This window comes from Echinops telfairi, unplaced genomic scaffold (genome assembly GCF_000313985.2).
Source record: "Echinops telfairi isolate 266 unplaced genomic scaffold, ASM31398v2 ScPeMD7_7463;HRSCAF=8501, whole genome shotgun sequence".
NCBI lineage: Eukaryota > Metazoa > Chordata > Mammalia > Afrosoricida > Tenrecidae > Echinops > Echinops telfairi.
This window is the reverse complement of record NW_022111363.1, coordinates 3,545,008-3,552,024: the sequence shown is the minus strand read 5'-3', so window position 1 is coordinate 3,552,024 and position 7,017 is coordinate 3,545,008. Positions and strand designations below refer to the sequence as shown.

The 7,017-nt window shown below is 55.7% G+C and overlaps 1 protein-coding gene across 3 annotated transcripts in view; it reads right to left on the bottom strand.

The window, feature by feature from the left end:
* Positions 1-5,365: 5,365 nt before the first annotated feature.
* The window catches only part of FXYD6 (FXYD domain containing ion transport regulator 6), a 38,819-nt gene continuing 37,167 nt past the window's right edge, over positions 5,366-7,017 (bottom strand). For all 3 annotated transcript variants that reach the window (XM_045283556.1, XM_045283557.1, XM_045283558.1), the window contains one exon: positions 5,366-6,742. The gene's annotated coding sequence lies outside the window, so the exon portion shown is untranslated. The remainder of the gene's footprint in view (positions 6,743-7,017) is intronic.

Genomic DNA, 7,017 nt, shown 5'->3' with positions numbered 1-7,017 from the left:
GGCATTGTCCTTCAAGCAGCAAGGTCAGCAGCTCCTTCCTGCCCCCGGGCGAGGAGTGTGTGAGCCGGGATGGGAACGTCCTCTCCACGTCCTCAGTTCAAGGGCAAACCCGTGTGACACCCTGCCTCCTGCCCAGCGCGTTCCCTGGAGAGGGACGCAGTCTGGGTTTTTCTCCGGCACAGCGCCTCTCCCTGAGCTGGAGCCACCCCCTCCCTCCTGAAGACCACTTCCCTGCTGATGGCGAGAACTGGAGGCTCACCACCTCCAGGAAGACCTCCTGGGGGCAAGCCCACCCCACAGGGCTCCCTCCTGCCCTCCAAGGTCTGCCAGGTGGAGTTTCTGAGCCATGGTTCCTGCTGCCCTTGCATGGCTTTGAAACCATCCTGCTCAATTATTTCAAATTGCCAAATGCCCGGTCAGCCCTGGTGAGGACTCAGACCCTCACCCGGGGCTCCGTCTCTGCCAAGTCTGCTGCCCAGCGGTCTCACTCGACAACGCCACCCTTCACATGCTCTGCTCCCTGCCCCTAAGTCTCCAGGACCTCGGGCAGCCCTGGCCTGCCTTGCTCTTCCAGCGACTCTGCCAGGCAGGCTGGGTGATACCCATTTCAGAGCCAGGCGGTGCAGGTGGCTGGCTCATCTTAAGGCCACTCAGGTGACCTGTGAACAAGCCAGAAGCTGAACCCAGGCCTAACAGATAGAAGGGGGGACCTTGCTACCAAAGAAAGATGCTTGGGAAATAAATGGTGTGTATTATGTAATATACACATGTACATTTGTGCATATATGTATATATAAATTTATTTACATGAAACAACTTATATATATAATCTATGTATACATATATGCACGTGTATATATATTACAAAATTGGCGTGCTGATGATATATATATATATATTACATAATCAAAGCCCTGGTAATACACACACACATATTCATACATCCATATATTATATAATTGGAGCCCTGGTGATCTAGTGAGTTATACACCGGGCTGTTAACCACAAGATCAGCAGTTCAAAACCACCAGCCTCTCTATGGTGGAAAGGCGAGGCTTTCTACTTCTGTACTTACGACCTTGGAAACCCATAGAAATGGCTCTACCTTGCCCTCCCGAGTCACTGAGTCAGCCCAGAGAACAGGCTGCCTCGATGGCCGTGGGGTAGATAAGCATACTATACATTTTTGCAGGATTCTCAAGTGTCCTTACGTCTGTTGAGTGAGTCAGTCCATTCATCCTGTTCGGTAACAGGGTAGCCATTGCAAGCCCATTTTGCAGTTGAGGAAGCTAAGGCTTAAAAGGCTTTCCTAGTGACATAGCTGAATCCAGGGCTAGCTCGTCCTCAGACCCAGGACATCAGAGCCCTGGTTCTTCCTGCTTGAGCCAATACCTGAAGCCAAGGAGGGAAGTGAAGGGAGTTTGTGGGTTTACCACGGCCCCCTCTACCCAGTTCATACAGCCAGAGATGAATTAAAGAGGTGTCTGGAGCTGTGCTGAGCCTGTCTGCCCCAGTAGGCTGCCTCCAACCTGGCTCCTAGGCTGGACCCCACTCTCCGGCTGGGCAGCCCCACCCACCCTGCCCCCAGCTCCGCAGGACCCTTGGTCGCTGCAGTGTCCGCTCAGCCATCGCTGTCCCCGCTGTTGTGCAACCAGGCACGGGACTGGGCTGGCTTCCATAAAGTCAACAGCCGGCCGGTTGGAACTGGCAGATTCTGCCCCCTGGAGCTCAGCTGTTGACAGCAATGAATCACGTTAATGGCCACAACACCTCTTGTGGCCCTGAGACAAGTCTTCCCAGAGACCCTCCCCAGGCTCAGGCAAGCACCTGACCACCCTCCCTTGGCGGATTCACAGGAGGCTGGGCAGTCAGGAACCAGAAGGAGCTGGAGTGTACTTCCCCCGCCCTCTGCCCAGCTGCCCCTCTAGCTGCTGGAAGTGGGGAGGCCCCTGGTGACCTTGGGGTGTTCTTCAGCCTGGAGTCCCCTCGCCACCACCCTCCCTCCCAGCTGCCTGACTCTCTTCCAAGACCAATTTGGCAAGTTCCAACCGGAGACCTGCAAAGAACCAGAGAGGTGGGGGGAGAGCAGGGCGGTGACTTGGGGCCCAGAGAACAGGCTGCCCGATATTTCCAGGGGCGTAAACACGGAGCGCAGTCTTGAAAACCTCCCAGGGGACGGAGGTGGGGAAATGGCTCTCCTCGGGCAAGCAGCATCTGCTGTGCTAAGCCCAGGGGGAAACAGCCCACCTGACCGGGTGCCCCGTCTGAAGGCTGGGTGGCTGTGCAGGAGCCTGCCTTCATGGTGTGTTGGGGACACACATACTCGGCTACTGGGCTCTTCACCTGGCCCTGCAGCGCCACACCAGAGGGGTCAAGAGACTTCTGCCAGCAGAGTCCCTCCCACCAGCCTGTCATCTTCCTCAGCTCCATTGACACTGTGCTCCTCTCGTGCCCATTGGTAGCCCTGACCTGAGCCAGCCTGGAGCTGGCCCGGGCTTTCTATACTCAGCCAAGTCTCACCTCTCTTGTCTGTAAAATAGGGTGGAGGCCTCTGGTGGTGCTAACTGAAAGGAGAGCCGAACCCACCCACCAAGAGGCACTAGGCAGTAAGAGGTGGCAACCTGCCGCCATGAGGATGACAGTTTAGGGGCAAGTTCTACTCTGTCCTCTCGGGCCACTGTGAGCTAGCATCAACTCAGGACAGAGGGCTTGGTTTGGTCTGAACACAGAACTCGCACAGGGCTGCTGACTTCTCCACACAGTCCCGGGTCTGGTCCACAGCAAGTGCTGAAAACACGTGTATTGCTTTTCCCATTCTTTCATCAGGACTGTTTTATGTCCAATGCCCCTTACCTTTTTTTTTTTTTGAACTCTATGGTGGGTTAGGTAAAGGTCTACAGATCAGGTATTCCGTGTCACACGCAACAATCATACAGTTTGTTTCAACTCGCCTGTTGCCATCCCCTCAAGTCTACTACCCTGACCCGTTTGCTTCTTCCTTGGGGCCCCCATTCCCATCCCTCCTTCTGTGCTAGCTCACTGAACTGCAATGGTCAATTCTTTTGATACAGGGGTGAGCTCCGTCCCGGACCTGACGGGTGACGAGGGGCCACGGTCTGAGGCTCCACCAGGCTCCACCCCCAGGAAGCCTGGCCTCTCATGGTTGTAATCAGCCTTCTCCCACTTTATCCGGGGCTTCCTCTCAGCACAGGGAGTAGTTCTTTGTCATGTGCCTTTTTGCAAACCAGGCCCCAAACACATACTGGTGACCCTGTGCCCTACAGGGACAGCACGCTCCAGCTGTGACCTACCCAGACAGTCATGTCCCTTCCTTCCTCTGAAGGCCGGCCTTCCGCTGAGGGAAGAGGCAAGGCTGTGTGACGTCCCCGAAGAGCTCAGGACACAGATGAAGAGACCAACTGGTGTCAATCAACTCCACTCTCCTTTGACCAGTGACGGAGACTGGCGATGGCTTCAGTGGCTGATTTCTCGGACACTGGTGGCCAGCCCCCTCTTCCCAGTTGACCCTGGGTGGACTTGAACCTCCAGCCTTTGGGCTATAGCCGAGTGTGTCAGCTGTGTGTACCAGGCAGGGTCTCGGGGACAGCCTGCCTCACATTTCTGCCGCCTCCACCTCTGGGCTGTGTGGCTTTCGACCAATCACAAGCTCATCCGGCAGGATCTGCGGAAATGAAGATCCTCCCCGTCTGGGCTGCCGGGAGGAAATCAGAATAGACATTTTACAGAAACCATACTCCACACCATCACGAGTCTGACTCATTGTGACCCTAGAGGTCACGGGGCAGGGTTTCTGAGATGGAACATCTTTACAGGAGTGGACAGCCTCATCTTTCTCCCAAAGAACAGCTGGTGAGTTTGAACTGCAGTCAACAGCCCCACCCTTAGCCCACTATGCCACCAGAGGCCCCAGTGGATGCTTGCCCCCCAAACCAACCCAACTCCCCACCACTGAATTCATTCTCTCAGTGACACAGCAGGACCATGTAGAACTACCCCTGGGGGTTTTGGAGACTGTAACTCTCTATGGAAGCAGAAGCCTCATCTTTTTTCCCTGGACCACTTGGTCGTTTAGAACTGCTAACCTTGCAGTTAAAGCCCTAAGTGTAATCCACTGTGCCACCAGGGGTCCAAGTGAATGACTTTGAATGGAGCAAATGAGGGCCTTACATATGAGAGGCTCCAAAAAGCTCATGGAAAAAAAAAAGGAACTGCAAGATAATGGAGTTTTCCCACAGACTTTTTGAAGCACCCTTTGTAGGCATTAGGCATAACTTTCTCTATTAACATGGTTATAATGAGAAAACACAGAAACTCCTCCCTCGGACTTCTTTATGGTTATTTTTATAGTTTAATTAGTTTTATTCTTAATAGCAAACGGGAGAGGTGCTCCTGTCTAGGGGCAGTTCCGCCCGTAGGGTCAGAGTTGGGTTTGGGTTTGGTTTTTTTTGCCCTTTAAGAACTCAGTCTCCTGACATGGACATGCAGACCAGCCACAGTGCAGACAAAGACCTGCCCACAGGTGGCCTCCAAGCCATCTGCCCACAGCTGTGTTTGGCCAAAAACACATTTTAAAATACAGAAAAATGTCTCTGTGAGGACACTTGGGTGACCCAGGGCCCCCTAGCCCTAAAATGGCAAACCAATTACTCACAAACCACAGCTCACTGGCCTGGTTGCTATTGCTTGGATCCCAGATACCCAGAAAGGAGGCAAGAATGAGCGTGCCAGGAACACGAACATACACACACACACACACACACACCCAGAAAGGAGGCAAGAATGAGCGTGCCAGGAACACACACACACAAACACACACACACACACACACACACACACACACACACACACACACGACTCATCGTGCCAGTCCAGGAAGACTTCACAGAGGAGGGGGTATTTGAGTTTGGAGGAAAAAAAGGGCTTTAATCATAGCCCGAGACCAACCCATGTTCCTCTTTTCCAAGTCCTTGGTTGGTGTCCCCAGAACTGACCAGGAGGGACACTCCAGCCTTTTATCCCAATCCAGTGTGGCTACCACATGATGAAACTGCCATGGTAACCCCCTGCCCTCCCTCTCCATGGTGATGCAAGACGTTCAGGTCCTGCTAGAGGCCAGAGCCTGGGCCGGAGAGGGGTGGGGGCGGGGGAGGCGTTAGGGAAGGTGGAAGGGAGAGGAGAACAAGTGGGTTAAGTAGTTGAAACACAGATCCGCCAACCGGCTCCTCCTCAGTTGGCTGGGCCATCCTCACATGCTCCCGTTGACCAAGGGCAGAGCCCCTCGGGGCGCTAAGAGCCATAGTACCTTCCCAACCATACCCAAGTCCTTGGACACGGCGCCCTCTGAGCCAGTCGGAAACCAGTGGTCCTTTATTCCTTGTTTGGGGGAGAGGTCACGATACAAAGGACATCAGTCCCAGTCACGGCAGCACGGCTTGGTTAGTTTCCACAAGAACATGATGGACACTGCGGGTGGGGGTGGGGATCTCACATGGCTTCCCACTGGGGTCACGACCTCCTGCTGCTCCCTCCCCTTCACTGTGAGGTCCCTGACAGTGGCTGCGCTGCTGAGCCCCTGGGGCATGGGCAGAGATGCAGAGACCACACCGCTCTGCCCGCGACCACCACCCTCACCCCCTGACAGCTGGCCTTGCAGAGAAAGGGGTCCCTTCACCAGTGCCTGCCAAGTGACCCAGCTTCAAGGATGGGCATCTGAGTCTGAGCTGGCCGATGGACTGGGGGCGGGGAGGTTCCTCAGAAGCAGGGATGGTCGGCCAGCGGGGTTGGGTTCCAGGGTCCATGGGGTTATTGCTGAGAAGATATGCCAGGGGCACATTCCCCAGGGGCAAAGCTGAAGCCCTGAGCCGGGAATCGCTGGCCACTCTGAGACAGGGCCTCTGGGGTGGACAATGAACTTGGGAGGAGCAGGCAGGCTGCCTGAGGGCACAGCCAGGGTCCACATTTCTGCCCTTGGGACACACCCCCACAACCCGACTCTTGCCCCTTGCTTCAAGGCCCTCAGAGCAAACTCGGGTCAGGAGAGGACGAGGGAAGCAGGTGCTTTAAGAGAGGGCAGCGAGGCCAGGAGGGCTGATGACGAAAGGGGGCGAGCCTTCCCAGGCTCCAAGTTAATAGAGACTCGCGGCCCCTGGTGCCAGCCCTACAGCCCTACCCAAACCCAGGCCACGGCTGCCTCACCGCATGCAACCCTCCAGGACAGGGTAGAACTGCCCCCGAGCATGTCAGAGCGGATGGATCCATTGTCCTCCTTTTGGGGAGCAGCTGGGGGGCTCGGATCACTGACCTTTAGGTCTCCTTCCCCTCTGCACCCACCCCGAGCCATGAAAAGGGACTAGTCTCTCAGCAAAAAAGCCAGCTCCTCAGAGCAGAAGCTGATGGGGGCCATGGGGGAGGGGCGCCCCGGGATGAGCTGGCAGCGGCTGCCCAGGAAAGGGAGTTCACAGGCCACTAGTACGACACCGGCCACAAACAAGTAGCCACGAAGACTACAGTCATCACGCACGGAGACAGGCAGACAGACAGACACAGACATGTCACAGGGGTGGGAGCAGACTGCAGGCTGCAGAAACGCAAGTGTTAGTTGCGTCGGAGCGCGATGACTGGAGTGGGGCAGGGGACACGGGGTCCTACAGGGTCTTGGTTTCTCCTGGGGAAGGACGTGTGGGGAAGGGCAGTTTTCTTGAACACCCACAAGGGCAGAAGGCTGTGGAGAGAGAAAGAGTGTAATTAAAATCCCTTGCAGAACACCCCCTCCTTGCTGCTCCTGTCCACTGAGGCTCCAGGAGGGGCCCTGTGTAAAGCCATGCTCCCCGAAAGTCGAAGGCATGGAGGGGCCCCCAAGCGTGCAGGGGGAGGAGACGGAGGCACAGGAGCACCGTGGACTTCAGTGAGGGGCTTTCGGGGGAGGGGGGGCCCACAGGAAAGAAACTATTGAACCGGATCTTTCTGAGAGAGAGGGTGTGTGTGTGTGTGTGTGTG